This window comes from Aphis gossypii, chromosome X, assembly GCF_020184175.1.
Source record: "Aphis gossypii isolate Hap1 chromosome X, ASM2018417v2, whole genome shotgun sequence".
Classification (NCBI taxonomy): Eukaryota; Metazoa; Arthropoda; class Insecta; order Hemiptera; family Aphididae; genus Aphis; species Aphis gossypii.
Window position 1 is genome coordinate 6,928,997 of NC_065533.1, and position 24,468 is coordinate 6,953,464.

Here is a 24,468-nt window from a genome sequence, read left to right on the forward strand (position 1 = left end):
GATGAACGGTGTTTTCAGCCACAACAATGCACATATGTATATTACCGTTTTTATTTCTGGGTTGGTATATTATCTATAGTATACCTATTCCGACCTGCACGAAAGACGGGTATAAATGTATACCCGTTATAAATGCTGAGTAAGGATATCATAAATTACAGAGATGCGACGAGAATTTAAACAAACATCTCGTAAAAATATGTTCAAACTGTGTAAAACAATACGATCGACGAGTGACGTTTGTAATACGTTAAGCTGTCATTAATTTTTATTCTATCATTAATTATGCATGCCATTTGTTTGAAATGTATAGAGATGGTAATTTTCTAGCAGTATATATAGGTAATGCTGTTTTGTTTTAACTTAACATACATCACCTAAACGCACTTGACGAGTGACTGTTTTTATTTATTTATTTATTTTTTTTACAATAATTTCAAAATGATGAATTATGTTAAGCCGATCAGCAGTTTTAAACGACAGTAAACCGTCCATCGATGGACTTATTGACGAGTAATGACTACAGTATCCTAAATATTAATTAGCAACAGCATGTTTTGCCATGTACTAATGAATAATGATTATATTAAAATATTATATTGTATTAATCGTTCATTTAATTTCGATTTTATCATAGGCACTGTCATAGTCATAGGTCATAATTTATAGTTTGTATTGGTTTAATAAGTAATATACTAATATAGTATTATAGTATTTTTTAAATCTAAAATCTACAAATTGTAATGAAATAACTCATTTTTATATGAATACTTATTGTTTTGTTTCAGCGATATTTCCTCAGCTCATAAAGAGGAATGGTTCGTGTAGGTAAGTGTATACCATGAAATTTAAGATTTTTATTAACTCCGTTACAAGTTATGATCCATCAATTGGCTATAGTTTAAACTTTAATACTGTTAGCACCGACGGCTATAATAACACTGCACTGTTGATTTGTTAATAAAATTACAGGGATTTTCATGTAAAAAAAAAATAATAAACGATGATCCAATGAAATAATTGCAGTATCGAGTAAATTGCATTTTAAATTATTTACGTAACGTAAACGATGGTTGTCGCCATTATACGGTTTTAAAATAAAATACCCGTTGCTATTATTATAGGTATCACACATAAACGTAGGAATACATACGCGTGAAAGTACCTACTATACATTTATGAACTTCAAGTCACGCCATTTTTCACACGAAATAATGGTTTTCTATTTACTCGATAAGCAAACTATTAAATGTTAAATTATGCATGAGCTTATAAAATACGCATACGATGCAACACGGCGTTATTGTTATTATTATTATAGTTTTTTTTTTTTTATGTATGTCGTAAAGTATATGTTACCATTTCAATTTTCCGTAAATTTAGAACAATATTTCATTGATGCGATTTTTATTTTACCATTTAATATACAGTGACTAGCTATATATTTTTCTTTATGCGTCCTGCAGTGTCATGGTGTATGACATAATTTTTATGTTCACGAGTATTGTTCGGTCAAATCTCTAGTGTATCGAAAAACAAATTCGATTACGATTTTAGACAATAAATCGTCTTCGTCAATAGAGAAGCATTTATTTTTTTTTTTTTTCATTTTCAATTAAGTAGTGTTATCATGCGCTATTTTATTATTAACTACGTTCGGACAGCCCTATTTGCTCATAGTGATACGATTGTGTTTTTACACGCACGTCGGATAGCCGATGCATTTGTCAGACTACCTACGTTTTAAGCGCATTATACATATTTTATACTATGAACTTAGGATAACAGTGACAGTCGATTATAAACTCAGGTATTTAATAATTTTTTATATATAAAAAATTATATTAAATTAAACCCTTGGAGAAATCAGTTTGATTTTATAGTATATAATATTACGGTACTAAGTATTGACTTACTTTTGATTTAACACGAGACCGAATACACTGTCATGCTACATACGTAACCATAACAATAATAATCATATTATGTATATCTTCGGTTTAAACGTTATTCGACTTGTCTATAGACAATACTATGTATTAGCAGCATTTAAGGATTGATTAAACAAAAGGGAGGAGATAATTCTCAGAAATAATTTACACGGCAATTGTCAACACTCAGACTTGTCACTCATTGTATGTGCTGCGTACTAAACACGTACAATATCTCTGCCATCATATTATATATTATATTGGCTAACACAAAGCTCCGAATACAAATATTATGGTAGTATAATACAGTTTGAGAAAACAGACATTCATAGAAAAAGTAATGTATAAAACGCCTCGGTATAATAACAGTAATAATGAACGAGAGCACATCTTCCGGACCTTATCGTCTTTCACAGATGAGCCGTTTCGGGGGTAGTTTTAATTTTAAACCTCCCAGAATATCGATTTGTAGCTTTAGATAATTTTTCACGACACTTCTCTTTAAAATAATTAATAACCTATGTATAATACAACCGAGTGATTTTATACCGACGGTGTTTCATAATATTATGCCGCACTATTTAAATCGATTGTTTATACAGTCGTAGCCATCTTGATAGTGTATGCATATAATATACAATATATTGATTTTTTTATCAAGAACGATAAAATAAAATAATGATCATAATAGTAATAATAATAGCAATAATCGGCCAAAAATATAAAATTGAGGTTTTAACTCGTTATTTGTCGGTAAATAATTTTATCTGTTAGACAGCTATGACGTTTTTTTTGTTTCGTTTGTTTACGTACTTGATGACTATAGTAAGTTTAGTAAGTTGGCCCAAGTAAATTTCCGAAAGACGTTCGATTCATTTGCGTAATACACGGATACGTAAAGAATTTAAAGGTATTATTTTCCACCTACAACACCGATAACAAAACAAATCGACCGATAACAGTGTTATTTATAGCCCGAAATATCGTCTCTGCATAAATCGACTATTGATACCAATACGATACAGTGGTGTAAGTTTATATAAGCACAAATATCTATAAAATTGTATTTTATCGAAACTCTGGAAGAATGAGCGATTTCAATTTCGTATACTAAGTATACGTATACGGAAAACGATATACATAATATATAATGCATTTTATCGATGATAATAATAATAAAAGCATCGTAGCTTGCTGTCGAATGTCGATCTATACAATGTGTGTACATCGTTTTCCATAGAATATTAGAATAAGTGCACTTGATAATATTTTGTTTAATTAATTAAGAATATTATTCGACTAATTTTGTTTTAATCGTGTTTTAACAGGGATGGCCTAAACCGTAGCCCAGCAGGGTGTTACCGGTAGTACCTCGCCAGGCCGGCATATATGCAGCATTCGGATTGTTGCAATTTCCTATAAACATTTTTGTTTTTTTTTTCGCCTATAATATTTATGTTCAAAAAAATATTCTTCATCAGTTTTTATGTACTTTTATTTCCATTTCTTTTCTAAAAAATTAAAAATAATCATCATATTAAAATCTAAAAAAAAATATATATATTTATATATATATATTATCATAATCGTTTAGAAAAAAAAATATAAATTGAGAGGAAAAAATTCTAAAAACGCCCTAGGAAATATGTCATTACAAGAAACAAATTTATCGTATTCATTATTATCAACAATAATTTTATTACAACCAAAACGTTTATAATAACTGTTAATTTATTATTCCTCCCTTTATACCTAGCCAAGTACCTTTTATACTATAATTTTATAATAAGATATATATTATATTATAATAGATAATAATCTCAATTATGAGATAAAACCATTAATTTTTCAAATAGCAGCACACTTTTCTATTTTCTTGAAAATCAGCCCAAAATCATTTTTTTTTTGCTCTTCACAATTTTCCACTTTTTCTCGGGAAACTTTGACGTGATCCACTCGATGTATATACAATCGAAGTCTTTTCTATAGAACACAGATTGACTTGCTTTTAAAAAATTCAAATCAATTAAATAATAATAACCTTTGGAATTCACTGTTGATTGAAAGTATAATATTTCCCTTACCATCTCCCACTTACCATAAACAACATACCCAAACTTAACTTCAATGTTGGTAGTTAATTCGAGACCCACTACCACTGACCCTACCACTGACCCGGTATAACCGCGGCTTTTACCATTATATACCATATCTTACCTAGACGTGCGTACACGATTTCACCTATCTTTAAAATATTAAATATCATAATAATAAAGACTTTATTATTATCCTCACACACAGTACTTCATATCCGCGAGTGTGCGTGTGCGCACGTTTGAACCTATTGCATATCCTTTCTTCTCCTCGTTCACGAGGGATTTAATTTTCCATATCGTTAAAAGTGTTAAAACGTTTAAATTATTTTTCAAAATTTTAATCCATGACATTTTCCAAGCCTTCTTTAAACCACGCATTCCCATGTTAAAAAATTAATCTTAACTCACAAATGTCTTATAATTTTGCATATCATATTATATATATAAAAATATTTAAAAATAAATAATGTTACCGCGTCATACGATTTTCCATGCAAATTTGTTTTCGCTCTTCTTTTCACGTACTCGTCAAGTTTTATTTTATTTTTTTCTTGATTTACGTCACCCGGTTATTCGGCTGAACAGATACAATTGTATAATGATAATTAGTTACAACGAATATGGACTGACAGATACGTTACTAATACTTCACTCTACCCCCATGAACATTTAAACTTTTTTCAAGCCAACACTTATTCCATTGATTTTTTTCTTTATAAACAAAAATATTAAACAGTTATCACGTTTAAATAACTTCAAATATGTGTGATTGTGTGTGTAGTACAATTTTCAATTTTTTATCTACGTCGGTCTATATCCGTCCATTCAATATATTTCAAACAAATAAATAAATAGAATCATAATTTTATTAGATTTGTATAGTCAGATTGCGTTTTACACACATAATATTATAATATTCTAAACACACATAGTTTTTTTCTTATTTTTCCGATTACCGGATAAACTACGAAACCGTACAACTCCAATGATCCACGTCTCAATTGATATCTATATTTCTACCTCAGGATTACATAATATTAATCATACACAACAGTAATATCAGAGAACAATAGTTAATTACCACAATCAATTCTTATACTATAATATATATATTTTTTTTTATGTAGTGTTTTTGTATGTCGTACTCGTACTACTTACAGTTGTACAAAATCGTAACAATGGTGTTTGTAAAATTATTCTTTTTAGATAATTCATTTTTGTTAACCTTATGTTACCAGCTTATAATTTTATTCGATGATAGAAAATTATTGTAACAATTGAGTGTATCGATACACTTATATTTTATGTATTAGATGTAATCTAAAAAAAATGTTTGTTTTATTGTTTAGTGAATGTGTTAGAGTATTAGTGTTACGAACATCAATAGCCAAAAAATGTGTTAATCGGGAAGCTTAATATTTGAAAATTCCTCATTAAAAATAATAATAATAAAAACTTAACTATAATTTGTATGCTGTTTATGCGTGAGATTATGGTAAATTAGTTAAAGTAGTAATAACTCAGTTATAATATAAATATATATTTATAATAAGTACATCATATTTATTCATTAATTTTAGCGTTTAAATTATATACACAGCCCAATACCTCTAATTATGTCTTATATATTATTATATTTACAGTATGTGTAAATACTATCTGTGCTCTGTATATTTCTTGAAAGTTATTTAATACCTGATGATATAATAAAACTATGGTCTATAAGTGATTTTGTGTTAAACACAAAACCGCATTAAGCAAAAGAACGTACCTAAATTATATTATAATTACATTTTGTAAAAGTATACAATTGCACAGCTTTCTTTGGTTTAGCTTGTAGATTAAAACGTCAATTAATGTAATGATGACTACGATATTATGACAATAGACATTCATATATTTTATATATAATTATATTTTTGTTTTGTAATCATGGTAATAATATTGTTCATTTTTTTTTTTTTAAGGCCTACTAACTTGTGAAAATTTACATATTTAATTGTAATGTTCAATAATCAAAATACTTTTCTGAAAACATTTTTATTATATAATAATACACAGATACCTAATATATTATAAATACAGATGCATTAAAACATTAACATTTATTTAATAATAATATGATAATAATAATTATTACAACTGCCTAAAATATATTATATATACAATTAATGTTATAGATGTTTAAGTCAGATATACAATATTATTCTATTATTATTTAAACGTACACCGAGTGTAAAATAATGTGTTTATATTTGACGTGTGTACATTTACCATGCATTTAGAAAAATATATTTCATTCCCCATAATATTATACTATTACATGAATAAATACAAACATTATTTCGAAAAACAACGATACTGTCGTTTTTGTGTATAATTTTCTCCTATCGTATTTCATTTTCCATACAGGTATCCAACGACGATCAAACGACAATGTCAAACGAGAGTGAGTGAATACAATAACATAACACGGGTAATGGCCAATGGGTATACAGTCCCATAGGACATGAACGTCGTTTCGCCTTTTCAATATAGCCGAGGAGGCGTACATTTTAAGCAGGGCGATTTTTCTTTCCACCAAGCCATTTTACCCCATACCCGACCATCCTCGGCGTGTATCTTCAAACCACGTCCATAGGCAATATCTATAAGATTTTATAGGTTAAAAGCTACAGAATGAAAATTAAAAACTGAATCTGAACGTTACATAATGAGTATACACATTTATCCAGGACATCAGCATTAATTTGTGGTTAGAATTTGGTTGGAATTTTCCTGTGAACGTTAATAATAGCAAACGCTAACAAACATTTACTTAGTAATAATTGTTATAATATATACAGATTTCAGTTTTGTATTATTATTATAATTATGTAAGATGAGATCTCACGAAGACAGGTAAGATACCAAATAAGTATAGAGATGGCGGTATATATACGACCCGGTTTCATCAAACGACACCACTGGTCGTAAATATATGACACATGAGACGCGACGATAAAAGGAATCGTTTTTAAGAGTTTTCCGAATTTATAATTTTAAGACCAGGCATAATTTAATAATACGTAATATTAAACCATGTCGTTGGCCGTTGGTTGGTAAGTGAAATTTATAATTATTAACTTTTAAGCGGACATCATATAAAATTATTTTAACACATTTTAAGAGAAAGACATTTTAAAATAAATAAATACTATAAAAAATATAAACTATTGCCCCGCTGGAAAAACATTGCAATAATTTGATAAACTAATATTATTTTATGTTACTAAATCGTGGAAAATAATAATAGTTTTAGATTCTGAGCGGAGCTAGGGATGTATTGGTATTACAATGATGTTTATTTCTTTTTCTTTTTTATTCTATAAACATTCTTCCTCCTCATAAACTTGCTCAAAAATACAAGTGTAGCATATTTTTTGAAAAGTAATGTTCTTGAGCTAATACTTTAAGAAGGTAATTTTTGGATATTCGAAACGGTACTCGAAATAAAAGCGGTTAAAGAAGAAAAAACGTACGATATCACGATTTTGTAATATTAATTAATAATTATGGACGATGTTTTCTACCAGAAATATTGCTTCAAATTAAAAATGAAAACAACAGTTAGTTTTTGTTGTAATTTGGATTTTGTTCCTTACGGTTTAAAGTTCGGAAAATTTTAGCCATTTTTGAGCTGTTTATAGACATTTTAATTTTGTGAGTTTTTTGTTGTAATTCGGTCAAAAACATTCGTAAAAACTTGAAATTTGGGTTGTTTACTTATATTATCTTTACCTAGACATAGTAAAATTATCAAAAAATTTGAGCGACTTTTGAGCTTTTTCTTTTTTTTTTTTACATTTTTTCTTCATTTGTATGATATTTCCTAATTATAGTTATATAAATTACCTATTTATATAAATCGTTCATAAGCTGTTCTTAAAACGCTTTGTTTATCACCATAGAAACAAATAAAATTAAATAAAAAAGATCCCTTCATCCGCTCAGAATCGTTTTTTATCGAATGCAGTCATTGCATTCAAATCGAATACCTACAGTAAAATTACACTATTCTGTTCTCGGACCGAAGGGACGATGGACAAACATCCACCACCAAAATGCGCTGACCTACTTTTTTTTCTTTTTCTTTTATGATTTTTTTTTTTTTAATAATAAGTTGTTTATTAACACTTTTTCAATCAATAATATATATATTATCTACTATTTTTTAATAATCACTTTTTTCTATGGACAATATTTGTTAAAAAAAAAATGTCAATAGGTTTAACCAATGGCGAGTCTGTTTCGAGTACGTGAAATTTTTAAAAAATAATGCTATTATAGTTTTATTATTGTTGCCACACTATTTTTTTTTTACTTTAAATTCTTATATTCCTATATTATATAACATATACGTACAACTACGAAACTTCTAAATTAAATTAAACATTTAAAGCGATAATAATATATTCGTACATGTTGTTTAAGTCTATGATTTATCAGATTTCAGATTTTGTATACGAATTTTATAAGATATCAAATTTGAAAAGCCAACATAAATTTAAAACTAATTACCTATAAAACACAGCATAATATAAACTAATAAAAACTAATAATAATAAGTATACACTGATAATTTTCTATTAGTTAATGGAACATTAGTAAAAACGAATAAAGATTTAAAATAACGGAAAATTCAACAATTTAAAATACCTAATATAATCATTGCTCATTAAGATTCTTATGTTATTGAAACAAAATTATGTTTTTTGGAACAACTAGTCTTTTCCTTAGTTAGACAGTTTTCAAAACGTTTGAAAGAGTATAATGCAAAACGATCAACATATCAGAATCCATACACACACGAGACGACAAAAAGAAATCGTAGAAACTATCGAGGTGGGCGTGTCTGGCCGGCAATGGCTAACAACCGTTTTGTTTTCTAGGTACGTACATTATTTTTATGTAATCGCAGCATCCGGCCAAAAGTTTCTCGCCGAGAAACTTTTAGTATAACAGTAATAGCGAATTCTAGAAAAAAGTTACTGTGAAATAAATCGAGTGCAATAAAGTACTTCGATGATAGGCGGGCACCCTCGACGTAACCGATGATCAAGAACGATATGATTTAATGTATTTTTTATCTGTGACCATTATGCGGTATTGATATTTACAGAGTAAAAAAATACCTACACATAAAATATCAAAATGTAACTTTGATTACGATTTACGACACACGAATTATAACGTAGACGCTTAATAAATATACGATACAAACAATACGATATTAAAATAAAAATGAAATAAACTATTTAAATTATAATTATTATAAGCCCGTTTTAGCATATTATTTAAAAATTGCAACTACGAATACATTTTACAAGTTCAATAATTCATTTATGAAAAAAAAAGATTTTTTTTTTTGATTTGTAAAAAACATACGTGATTTTTTTGCACACCTTATATATATCTAGATATTTTCATTTTAAATTTTTAGAAAACTTCCATAATTTTTATAAATCTAAATAGCGATATTTTCTGATCGCTAAATGATAATAATTTATAATTTTTATTCTGACAAACGTTTTCATGGTCTAAAATCTAAACAAAGACTTCAGTGAGTAGTAACTTACTGTGTTCTAAATCCATCCGATACATTGCTGGGGACCACTAGACTACCTTATTTCAAGTTAGAACACTTAAAGTTACAAAAGTACTAAAATTTTAATAATCATCTTTTTAAATACATGCGTGGATATTGTTAAATTAATTAAAATTTAAGTACTAGGTGGTTATGTCAATATTAGTTATAAAATTTATTTTTTACGGTTTATCTGTCTAGTTTACCTTAATTAACATTAATAAGAAAATTTTATTATTGATTTATCGTTCCCGAAGGCCATATGCAATGAAAAAATAATAAAGTATATTCTATATATTATTAAACTCAGTAATTTATTAGTAATAACCACTCTTATCATATTCGATGTTTAATTTTAATCGATGGAATGGATCATTATGATAATAGAATAATTAAATTAAAATAGATTTCAGGAGAATCCCTTTAAATGTTCAATGACAGTTACGTAGATAGTTGGTGTTTTTATTATAAGAATCATTAAGACAAAATTACAAAATGCATGTATTTATTGCTAAGCTACAATGCACTTATAATAACAACCACATTATTAATCCTTTATTCATATTACTCTTAAGTGTAAACTTAATTAAAACGTTAAGATCACGATATAATTGTAGCTGGTGGACTGTCATCCGTGATTTAAATGTTGTAGAATTAACTTAATTTTCTTTAGTCAATTTAAGTTTAATTTATTATTTATTTTAATATAATACAAGTTAATATACAAAGTACAATAGAGTGAAGAGTGAAGTTACTGTCGACGTCTAAAAATTCTGTACTACGAATTCCCTTATAATAATACGAGTATATGACGTCCTCTTTTTTTCTTTTCCGGGATCAAAGGTCCCGTGATTTTGCCAACGCCCATTAGTTGTTTTTGTATGTGAATGTTTTCTAATATAATCGAGATCCGATTACAATAACATACTGTTTTCGTAGAATTCTGAATTACGAATTTCCAAACCAAAAATGTTAATAAGATATAATATACAATTCGGTTCACATTTTTTCCTAACAACTATATTATGAAATAAAAGTACTTATACCTTTATCGAGAAATTTCTCAATTATAAAAAATATTATTATATCTTTCGAAAAAATATTGAAATATATTGTAAACCAAAAACGATGTTGGTAATTGGTATCATAGGTAAGTAATATGATACCCATATTACATTCTGATGTATAAATTAAACAAAAATTATACAAAAATATTAGAAAATAAATGTTATAGGTTAAAAGCCAAATTATACTTCAATAAATTAATATTATATTATATTCAATAAATTTTATAATGTTAATAATAACTAACTATCGTTAAAAATACACGTAAGATTACCGTTAAAAACATGATTGAATATTTCAATAAGTTTTCTTAAAGCAATATTTATTATTGACAATAATCAAATTGTGTATTGTAAAATGTGATTAAATTAATTTATTAGTTGTTTTCATAGTATTATTTTATTAATTTTTAAATTGTCCTTATTCTTAAAAATTGGAAATCTTAAATATATTGAAGTTAATCAATTTCAAATAATAGATGTGTCTTATCCTTATAAACTTTAATAATCACTCACTGCATCATACAACACATTAACGTAGAATGAAATTGTCAATAATGGGTAGGTATTAATTAAAAAAAAATTTTAATTAAATAAACTTAATTCGATTGCGTGCAGATCACGTTTTTTTAAATTATATTACACTATTAAGTATTGTAAATATATTAAAGAGTAATTGTATGTTAAAAATTATAATAGATAATATAATTTAAAAAAACTTATATTATACACCTATTATAATTAATACATCACTATGATTGTAGATAAATTGTACTTTTCTAATTTTTTTAGAACTATAATTAGATAATTTATCGCTTAGACATAAACATGATATGTAATAATAATAATGACTTAACGTACATTATGTAGTTACATATCAGTTAAATGCTTGTAGATTTATCAAATCATAAAATTTATATTATTGAAAATAATAAAATTAATATTTCTCAAATTCATATTATCAATATTACATAACTTGTACATTTATTTGTAATGAATATATTATTGGTATTAAAATATAATATACATTTATAAATTTTAAATTAATGATATTAGTGAATTTAAATTATCGTTTTTATTAAAATTAATTCAAGAGTACAAATCTAGATATTTCCACCATAGAGATTCAGAAAAACAAATAATATTTCAATCAGTTAATTTAAAGAAAAAAAATAATTATATTTAAGTAAAATAAACTTTTACTATACCAACTTATTGTAACGTCGAAAAATAATAAAGTTGTATATAGTTTACATTACATTGTGATAAAAAACAACTCACCAAGTTAAAAGCTATGAACAAATAACTTCAATGTCAACTTTCAACTTTTAAACTTTTTGATACCCAGACTTTTATATTGGTACCCAAGTACAATAATGATATTGTATTAATCAACCACACTACAACAGAATCGTCTTAGTTATGGTGAAAAATCAATTCTATCGTCTCACCCAGCCACCCAGAACGCTGTTGTTATCTTTATCCAGTTTTATTTTATTTTTTTTTTGGATTTCATTACAAGAAAAGTTACTATTTACATTTATAAGAATATCATAAAGTTCCCTGTGTTTATTTCTTTATAACTATTGAAATTTCCTGGAATTACAACTTCACTAAAAAATTAATATAATTTAGAAGTACTTGAAAAAATCCTGGCTTACTGTTTGGAGTGCGTCCTTACTAAATTGACGTTAAAATAGCTCAAATTGATTTACGTATTTATATAAAGTTTCATTCGTGTAACAATAGTAAAAGGAAAAGTTTAAAATTAAATAAAAATGTCGGAAACTTCATATTTTCTAGATAAGTTTCTATACAACCGTGGAAGTATTCTCGGTGATTTTATTCGGAGTTTAATGATTTTATCACGGAATATCAATTAAACTTGTTGGTTAGTTGGTTAATAGATATTTATATTAAATATTGCTGTTAATTGTTTTTTGATATTTTTAATTTTAATTTTGATAGTGTTTTGTAGATCTGAGTAGAATCTGCACACGCTGTGATAGTGTACATCAAGATAGTTATAATCCTATAGTCTAGAAAGTTTTGACGTTTGGATAATTTTATATGAAATTGTACCATGCCATATGAGTCAAAAGCATTTAATACATCTAAAAAAATATCCACTATACTTCTTTGTTATTTGTGTTTATGTTGAGATCGTCAATCAGATAATGTATCAGTTGGTTTATTTTCGATTGCCTTGGGTGAAAAACAAATTGTTCAATCCTGATTTGGCGTAAGTTTTTTTTGTAGTGTTTCTAACATAGCTTTTTCATATATTTTAGATAAAGATTATTTGATTGGGATATGCCTTTAATTTTCTAGTGTTTTTTTTTTTTTTGTTTGGTCTTTCCCGGTTTTGGAGATTGAAATGATTATTGCATTTTTTTCCAAATTGTAAAGAAGTAGCTTTTCCAAAAATAATGGTTTAATATTTTTGAGAGACATACAATTTTATGGGAGAAATTTGAGCATTATATTATTAATTTAGTCTTAGCTAGAGGATTTTTTTTCCTCAGGGGGCCTTTTAATTTTCTATCTAGGTAAAGTAAAGGGATTATTAACACTTAGGTATAAAACATTGGTATTCTCGTGTATTTTACATATGTATAAATATATTATAATATACTAGCTGTCTTGAGTGATGTTGCCTATACTAACAGAAAAAATATCATTATGCTAGAATACTAGATAGAAGATTAATTATTGAGGTTGTTTTTTGTTAGAAAATACTTTTAACGAAATAATACTTATTGTAATCTAATATACAATAATACAATAAAATAAAATAAATAAATAAAATATGTAATAATAGTAATAATAACTGAAATGAAATTCAAATTTAATGAATACACTGTACACTGTATGACACAAATAATGTACCTAACCGTGGTACATCATCGCTGGACACACTGCGTATTTTCAAGTGACTACTGGATATGATGCTAGCTCAGCATTATATTACTATAGAGATGGTACAATATATAAACATGAACGGAAATAATTTTGAATTACAATGTCACCATACTTCAGAAGATTTACAAGCACGAAGTGAACTGGGGGAAGAATGTTCGAGTTAGTTTCGAAAAATAAAATAAAGACACTGAACACCATAAATAGGTGTCGACGCGTTACCTGTAGTATTGTAAATGTGTGTTGTACCTGTCAGCAGGTGGGATACTGCTATATGATACTGTGTCAAACATATAAGTTGATAGAGGGAGAAGGTAGAACTTTATGGGGTTGTTCAAAAGTTTCACATTCATCGTATTGCAAACTCTTAAATGTACATTTGTATTTATTTATACGCTATTGTGATATCTATCTACAACAAGAAATTATTTGCAATAAATTTAGTATTAATATATATCATTGCTATATGTCTTATTACATCTCGTACTCGCCTGTGTAATATAATTTGTATGAAATTTCGCGGATCAAGTATCTATTTACATTTGCTACGAAGTCTTTGGACCCGTATATAAAATTGGTCGTGAGTGTTGTGTACGTATAATATACATCGTATATGCAAGTATACCTAGAATTTATTTATATTTTGCAATTGCACGTGGACAATACATGCACTTTTATATAGTTTTTAGTATACAAAGCAAATTTATATTTTATTTGATTAATAAGTAGTATGGGGTCATTCCATTTTGGTGAAAATCCACTTATCAAACTTTATCAATTTTCGACAGTTTATGTGAATTAATTAATACACAGCTGTCTCCAATCTAGTTTCAACTATTTGGAGCTAGTTTTATTTTGTTATTGTGAGTATTTAGTCACGTTTTCAACTTTGATGATACGAACTGATAGACAATGTATATAATATAAGTTAAGTGCAGACTGCAGAGCAGTCGTAAGTGTAAGACGACCCAGGAAATTTCTCATGGCGTCAATTTCCTAAGAACACTAACACATTTATTTAACATTTTATTCTTAAAAAAATATTTAAAATGAAATTGAAATGTACATATATAAATAAATAATTAGAAAAAATAATTAATAATTTAGTAACAATCGCTAAAATGTATGTATTGCAGTGGAAATAAAAAAAATAGTTTTCGAATTAAATTTATAGGTCGTGTTGAGAAAATTATTAACAGTATCACTAACTGAGGCTGATTATGAAAGAAGTTTCTCAAAATTTATACTGATTAAAATAATATTTCGTATATTATACGAATATTCTCCTATACCTATTTGGTTTTACTATCATTTCTTTCTATTAAAAATAAAATAGTTGTTATTTGTTACTATAATTTAATTTAATAGTTATCAAGAGTTTTACACAAATTTATTCAAGAAAAATATTATTTCAATTGTGATAAATATCCGTCTTCATTTTTACTTGTGCAGTTAACATCAATGATTCCATATTTTAGTGATTTTTTAAAAACTGATCCGATATTTATACTTTGACAAAATTGGACTGCAATAATTTAAAAAAAAATGTTATTAAACTATTGAACTTGTCTGATTTAAATACGTGAATGATTGACAGTTGTAAATATTCAATATTAGGTTTAAGTTATTCTGAATGATATCAAAATAATTCTGCTAAATTGTGTTATTATTAATAGAATAATATAAACATTATAAACATATGAAACTAAATAGCACATTTTATAGGGACCTATTTTTCAGGTAAGCATTTTATCGATAGAACTATATTATCATTGCAATTACATTTATTATGTAAAATAATGATCTATACATTTTATTTAGAATTTAAAATATAATATCTTATTATATATTATTTTATAAAAATCTATATTCTTTGTATAATATATATATTATGATTTTCACCGGTAAAATGTGAAACTTCTACTTATATAAGGCCCATCTGCACGTTGAAACTCACTCGTAGTAAGACTTATAATTTTATTTTATCATCAATCTGCACAGTTAGGTACTTCAATAAAACCACAGATAAATCAACTCCTACCTACGCTCACCACCCACAAAAGTTTTGGCTCCGTTGTGTCGACGTTCTTGCAATGATCACTGCTGTTTCCCCGCGTATTATACAAACGATCGTTATCGGTACCTGTAAATTTTCAGAGAGTCTAAAATTCTAGACAGGGTTATACACAATATTAAAAGTATTAAAAGCATACGTCTTAGTTAGTTTTATTTCACAGTTCTGTTAAACTTTTATTGATAAAATAATTAAAATATTTGTTTTTAAATTATAAAAAAATACATATAATCTAACCAGTAACTATATATTATCGATATTTAAAATGTCGTTTGGATACGTTTTTTTCATAAGTGTGACTGTTTGATAAATGACCCATTGATTATTGATGAGTATACGTTTGAAACTAACTGCTATAGAATAAAAAAAAATTAAAAAAAATCATCTTCCAATATATTATAATATAACTGTTAACTTGGATTGACTCAAACAGTCCAGTTGGAAATATGCATATTGCACATACTTTTTATTCTTTATTTTTTATTTATCAAAGTATAACTACAAACTTCGATCATACTCGCCACTCACGTACAATAACATACATAAATAATATTATAGCTAAACGTTTTCTATTTATTTATTTATTTTCCCCAAAAAATAACCGTAGCAGCTGTTATTATTTTGTATTATTGAATTCATGAGCCCCGATCCAAATGATACTAGTTCAGTTTTTTAAATAACAATTTAAATGTACCTAGTGAATTTGATCACGTACAAAAACCATTTTGATATTTATTAAAAGAACCATATATACACAAAAAAATCATCTTAAATTGAAAATTTTCGGTTCTGAAAGAAAATATGTTTTTTCTAAAACTACTGGAAAAAATATAATACTAAATTTACATTAATACGATATAATGTGACTTACTAAGTCACAAAAAAAAAAAAAAAAAATCTACAGAATAATTTTTATTCAACAGTAGTTTAGTTAGAAATACTTAAATTAACTAATTTCAATAAAATTAAAGAAATAATAATAATATAAAAATAAAATGATGTTTAGTATTAAAATATTGATCAATTTAATATAATTAAATATATAATGTCACTACAACCATTAGACAAATTCCATAATCTGATATTCATAACTTACTAAAACATATTATTTTAGAATTATAGTTTTTGTAACATAAAAATTTTTGTACTTCCGCTTTTAATGCAACTGAATATAATTTAACCCATAATCATATATAAGCCGGCCATTGTATCTATTGATACAATTTTATAGCTCGAATAATGTCTTAGTTTTCTGCCAAAAAATCTTAATAACCAGTGCATTATATAAATAAAAAATAGCTAAGCACGAGCGATGGGCGAATTTCAAAACATAATATTATTTTGTTCCCTGGCACAGCAATATATTAAATAAAATATTCTGTACAAATTAAAAACCATATTAGCCGTTGCTTTATTGAAATACATAATATCATTACGAACATTATGGTACATTTTTATTTCACAATAACTTTTTATATTTCAGTAAATCGAGGAATAATAATTGAATAATAATAAAAAAATAAAAGAGTCGATGCAACTAAATTGTATTTTAAATTGTTTTATTTAGTGAAATTTTCCGTATTTTAAGCTCTTGTTATTTAATAATATATTATACTTAGTTTTTAAATATTTACTAATGACCGAATCAAAAATCAGTTTTAGATTTTATAAAACCACACCATACATAATATAATAAAACACACAACTACATATTGATAAAAACATAGTCTTTCTCAAACTTTACTTGTCTTGCTGACATTAAGTATCAATTTAAGATAAAGTATATTATGTACAATAAACTGTTATTGTTATCCATATATTTAGCGCCATTAAAAAAAAATCAGTATTTTACAACTGGTAAGTATTAAACACATTTTTAAATGTATTTTTTTTATGTTTTTAGATTCTTATAGCTAATTTTTTGTAAGATCAAGATCGTTTTGTGTAAATTTTTATGACATTTATGTGTGTCTTTCAGGACATAAATACATTTTTCTAAGACATTAATTGTATATTATTTTTAGGGTAGCAATACCCAATCCCTGGTTATAATGTTTAATCTTGTAATATTGTATTAAAATTGACAGTAGCAGATTCGGCAGTCAGAACGCGAACAGCGTATTTTTTATTTTTACTTTTTTTTTGTTATATTTTACGACATTTTCGAACGATAAAACAAGCGTTATTACAGAAGAAAAAAACAAAACTCACGCACAAATGTTACGACTCTTTTTTGACCAGGTTGTTGTAATATTATATACCGTGTTTGAAGTGTTCCTAACATTCAACGGGGTATTTTTTGCGTAAATACTTTACGTGGTCCATGGACTTTGAGTAGTTGAAACGCTTACGTACAGTCAGCAGGAAAAAAATCGTATTTTTCGTTCGTATAACCATGACGAAATAATATTTGCTTATAATTAAAATCAATTATACTTTTTGCGTATAATTTATACGGCGTATTGGCATTTAATCATCGTATTATTATACAGCGAAATGGAATGACACGCACGTATCTGGGTAACTGAGTTTGAGGATTTGACCCGTCCAAAACCATATAAAAATATATTTTCAAACATTTTCTTTAAATGTTTACCGACTAACTAAGTTATTTTTACATAATTTTTATGCAAACTTTCCAAAAATACACTTTTTTGTTTACTTTCATGTGTTGTTTTTGGACAATGTAAATCTACAGCCACTTATTGTTACGGTAGGGATTCGTATCTCGTTAAAACAAAACTCAATATATTTATTTTGATATTTTTTACGATAATTAATGTGACACGTACATGATGTAATTTAAAAATACCGACTTGTTAATCAAAACGTGTCTTGTATTTTCCATCCATTTATTCATTCATCTCACACGACAACAGACATTTTGTTCTTGTTATTTTACACCAGCCCTTTTTTGGTGACATAATACTGAAATGTAAGCAATTTTTTTGATTTTGAGTATTACTTGTTATGGAAGCTTATCTACACGTTATAATATGTCAATCGAACAGACAAAGTTCTTACGTTCGAATGCAGTAAATATATATTATATGTCCTACACGTGTGTCTGTGCGATATGAATTTATTATTATAATGTTGTTCTGAATAATAATGATAAATATCGCGAACCTCGACATGTGTCAAATAGTATATATAGTATTAATAATAATCAACAGTATAGCTGAACGAGGATTACACAGAATATAAGCGCAGATGATGTTTCGGTAGTTGTTCGACTTGTCCCTGGCGTATAATTATCATTATACAATTTTATCTATTATAATAATTGTCTACTGTTTACAAGGTACCTAATGATTAGATATGTTTTAATAGACAAAGATATAAAGTCTGTACGAGCATTTCATGTTTGATCTAGTGACTTCAAGTATACAGTACCGATAAAATTACTTATGGAACAGGAACCATAATAAATTATAATCATAACAGTATTTATTGATATTGTTTATTTATGAATTAATAAAAATAATATACAATATAAACAGTGCATAAAATATGCATTTTAAACAATATCAAAGAAAAAAAAATTCAGGATTATTTTTGAAAAAAATAATAAAAATAGATGGATAATGGTTATTTTAATAAAAACCAGTACCTACATTGTTGTTTATAGTTATAATATTATATTAAAAATTAAATAGATACCTTACAGCTAAAAATAGATTCTGTCCAGCTAATATCGAAACGTCAAGTCACATCGAAACTAAAAAGAAGTTATTTTCAAAGTACCGGACAACAACTGTATTTAAAAAAAAAAAAAAATCAGGTCTAAAACGGAATCGTAATTTTTGTTTCTCATTAAACCAATCCGGAACTAAAACCGAAATAAGCCATCATAAACCTTCCAGTTCCAGCTCCAGTAATCATTATTTCCGTTTAGCAATAATGTTAATTATACTGTTACCAGATGGTGAAGATAAAACCATTTAGCTGGACATATTATTTTTAGTTCATATAAAACGATTTATATTAATTTATGCAAATCGTATTTATGTAGAAATGAATATTTTTTTATCAGACGGATTGTACGGTGTGGCCTGCGGTCACTATATATATATATCGATTCGACGTTTTTCTGGGGCTATTTTATTTTTGTGGTTTTCATCGTCGATAATCCGCTGATGACTATAGTATCGTTTTCCTACACAGTTATGATACATTGATTTTTGAAAACTCGCAATTAAATTGTCAGCTTTATTTTTGTGAAAGGTGAATTATCTATAGTAATATTTTCTTCAATTGTTTATATTATAATATTTATAGATATTATATAGTAAGTAATAATTTTATTATTGTAGTATCAAATAATTTGTTTTATCATTAAGTTTTTAAATGATATATTTCAGATAAAATTACTTTGCATTATATTTTATATTATACCTACATAATATTAATTATAATCAAATCAGAGAAATTTAAAAAGAATATATTATTGTTATTATTGTTAAATTAAACAGAACACAAAAATGTTTGATAACTATTGTACACATTTCGTTAATGTTTACAAAAATATTTTGTTGACAAACGTTTTTAGCAAAAGAACTGACATGAAAAAAAAAACGTAATACGTCTTATGCATCGTATTTTATGTTGAAAAAAAAATATAACAGGCTTTGGGAAAACTTGAGTGGCAGTATGGCACAAAGTGGTGTTATATTATTATATATACGTATATAGGTAGGTAATATACACATCTTATACACTCCATAATTGAATACCTATATAATATAATATATTTTGAATGTATGTTGTTTGTATAGTGCGAACACAGAGGTCTTGTGCGTGACGACCAGATACGTCTTGTTTGCTTCTATGATAAATAATAATAATAGTAGAAGTAGTACATGTACGGTGTACGTGTATAAATAATCAAATAGTCGAAACAGGGCGTTTCGAACAAATAAAATAAACAACGGTTTTTGTTTTGAGTGTTTTGACTGACGAATGTCAGTGGTATAAAACGACTGTACATGGTTTGTACAAGAAATATGATATAACATAATAAATATATTTTAATTCATTTCTAGTGCCATTCAACCCGAACGACGAATTCGACGTGCTTTCGCGATAAACGTATATTATGATGTCCCCTCAGCGACGTCCCTTATTGTGTATTCCACTACCTACAGGTAAATATGACATCGTACATGCAATACCGTAAAATATATATATATCCAATAAAGTATTAATATAAATAGTGGTTTATGTCAAAGTAGTGAATAATATAACGACAAAATTACAAAAAATTTAATAATCTTTATCATAAGAGTGTGATAACGCACTTTATTGTTAAGAACATGGGTATCATAATAAATTTATTGGACCTCCATCGCTACAATTACATAATTGAAAACATATTGTTATGTACCTATCATATTATATAATACTAAAATTCAAATTCGAATATTTCGTAACTGTTATTTGTTTTGTAGCAAATAAATAAACTACGTGTCTATTAATGATGAATAAGAAAAAACCAAAATTTAACCTTTCATTGGTTTTATCCAAAATAATAAAATAAATATCATATCAACCTATTATGTATTATCATTCATACGTTTCAAAACTCTCTAAAACTGTACTGGAGGTATCAATTTTAAACTGACAATTTTATTTTTAGATTATGAGTGAAGCGATTAATGTATTGATTTTATTATGTGTGCGTGTTTTTTTATTCAAAAATTGACATGGTTTTAGATACTATATCAAATCTAGTTTATAGGTACTTTAAAAAAGACAAATTTAAAAATTGCCATTACTTATTTTTATAGTTGAGAAAATTAAAGATAGATCAATAAAAACAAAAATTAAAAATTGGTCATTTTAATCAATTTAATATTTTATAGATAATAAAATAATTTTCTAGAATTAAATTTGTTAAAGTTTAGTTTATAGTCCTCGGTTTTCAGTTGATTAATTTCAGCTTATATAGTTTTTTCCACGCGTAGCAACATAAACAACTGTTATTGCATTTTTTTTTTTATAAAAAAATATAAGAAGCATAATATAAAAATTATATGCTATTTAAGATGAATTGTATGTTTTTTAATTGAACAAACAACAATTGATAAAATAAATAATTATTTTACTTATGTCATTCGATAATTGAAGTTGTGTTATTATATTTCATAATCTCACATATTAGGTAAGTTCACTATTATTACACTTTAATTAACTTACGAGTACCTTATATAGTCGATCACGTTTTTCTGCATTCATTTCATATATTCCATACATTATATAATGTACATATTTTGCCTCGACGATATAAGTATAAAATATATTTGACAGAATAATTAGTAGGTATCAATTTTTAGGGTCACAATACATTTATTTATTTTTTTTACGTTTAGAAATTTGCGACATATTACCATAGTGGCGGGAACTCATAGCAATATATATGGTATGAAATTTTTAATAATAATCTCGTACAGATTAAATTAGTTCATTTATAAGAAAAATAAATTATTTAGTGATAAAAACGTACGCTAAACAGCCCAAAGTTCAAAACTTTGAGCGGGATATACATTTATAATTTATATCATTTAATTAAAGATTAATTTATTTTGGTAAATCTTTACTCTCATTAATATATTATGGTTTCTATGTATACTTTATTCAATATTCACAGTCATATTACACATTATTTTCTACTGGTATAATACTACTGCAATATAATATTTATGTAATTTTTAAAATGTTTTGATTTTAATAATACCTTTTATTTAATAATATTTACTTAACTTTATTATCTTATTACAATTTATTCATTTGATTTTATAATTTTTTTTTTTAATAATACTTTTTTGTAAAATTATTATTTTCCATTTGACTTTGTAATTCGTTATTTTTATATAATCAAGAGTTTGTTTATTCAATTTTTAAGTTTTTTTCGAACCAACATAATACGTGTTATCTGTATAAATACCAATTATAATTTTTATTTTTATTTTTATTTAATAATAAATCGATAATAAATTATTTTAAAAAAATGCTTAAATTAATTTAAAACAATTCCTTAAAATTAACTTATTAATATATTAAACATTTATTTCTTAATAGTTAGTTCTAAAAAGTAAAAATAAATTTTTTTAAAATATCAATATTTTAATTATATAAGTAGGTTAAACATATAGGTCCTGTTGATCCAATTTAACTTCCTACTTCCTAGCGACGTAATCCTTGTATGAGTTTTATCTCAAGAAATGTTTTGTACAATAAAATTGATAACTTATTATATCATTCAAGTTCATTACTATTTAACCACGACCTCTACGTACCAACATTTTTAATATTTGTTGGAAAAATTCAAATTCCATAAAAATACTCTATACCTGTAAAAATAGAAAACAAATGGAAAATAATCATTACTACCAAAACACATTTTCACTTATTATTAAAGATTCAAAAAAAAAAATAATACATTGCATAAAAATCACAGCCTTACATTTAATGTTGAACTAATAATATAACAAAAAACTGTGATAATGAATACGTTTTATTTTTATTCTAATTAATTTTAATATTTTGATAATTTGTAAAGTCCGTTCTATGTATTATATTAAATTGTATACTATTATTATAAAATAAATAATAAATAATATATAAATATATAATAAATAATAATAATTATAGTGCAAATAGAAGAAGTAGAACACCGTCTAACTGATTATGTGTAACTATGATAAATTATTACATGCGTATAGCGTATGTTTTTGTGTATTTTAATAATATTCCAAGTTGGTCTTGTAATTTTTTTTAGCTAATTCTAATAACAACAAAACAATTATAATTATAGTTTTAACATAATCGCATGTTTTATTCGTTTCTCGCTCTTTTAATTTATGTAAAAAAAAAAATAATTTATACCACGATATCCCGTATGCTTAGGTATCTAAATTTCAGCTATGGGTGGTCGACCTGATAGATTAATTAGATAATCATGCAAATTAATTATCTGGTCCACCATCATGATTACAATATTTATGTTACGGGCAATATGGAATACCAAACAATGTGCGAGCAATGTGAACTGCGAATACAAACAAATAATTTATAATATTGATCATTTATTTCATTAAATCACATATTACATAATATATTTTAAAACAGTTATAATAATATTCAAAATTATATAATATTTATGGAATAACAAAAAAAAAAAAATAACTAATATTATTTATTTTATTTTTGTTATAAATTTAATTCTATAGAATTGTTTAATAAACTTTGACATTTTTGTAACACGCCGTATAAACTTATTTTTATTATAATAATATTTAATTAAGAATAATAATAGTTTCACCGTACGGCTATATCGGAATTATTTAATTAATAGCTATCTTGAGAAAATCATTCATCAATAAATTAACAACAATATTGATATTCTCAACTAAACAATCGGGTTAATATACTTTACAAGATATATCTTCATACGCGTAACATAGTATTATTAAATGCAGTTTGCTTTAATCGTTAATTTTTTTTTTTTAACTCGTAAAGTTTAGTTAATATACAAAAAAATTAAGTTAAGATTAAAGTTAACTTAACTTAGCTAAAAATCAGTTACTTTATTGCATAGAATAATTAATTATTTTACTTATCTTTTTTTAAAGCTTACAAATAACATATATAGTAATTCAATAAATATCTTACAATTTTCAAATAAATGTAACAATATTACAAAACGTAGGTTCTAAAAAAAATTTTTTTAGAAATTCGGTATGATTTATAGTGAGTA

General features: G+C 25.8%; 1 protein-coding gene and 1 long non-coding RNA gene across 3 annotated transcripts in view; both read left to right on the forward strand.

Annotated features, from left to right (window-relative positions):
- Positions 1 to 6,383, forward strand: part of LOC114132098 (uncharacterized) — an 84,858-nt gene extending 78,475 nt beyond the window's left edge. For both annotated transcript variants that reach the window (XM_027997488.2, XM_027997490.2), the window contains exons 7-8: positions 789 to 828; positions 3,260 to 6,383. The gene's annotated coding sequence lies outside the window, so the exon portion shown is untranslated. The remainder of the gene's footprint in view (positions 1 to 788; positions 829 to 3,259) is intronic.
- Positions 6,384 to 21,735: 15,352 nt separating this feature from the next.
- Positions 21,736 to 23,832, forward strand: LOC126552722 (uncharacterized). The gene is made up of 3 exons (XR_007606135.1): positions 21,736 to 21,873; positions 22,082 to 22,131; positions 23,619 to 23,832. It is a non-coding gene; the product is annotated as an uncharacterized LOC126552722 (long non-coding RNA).
- Positions 23,833 to 24,468: the final 636 nt, after the last annotated feature.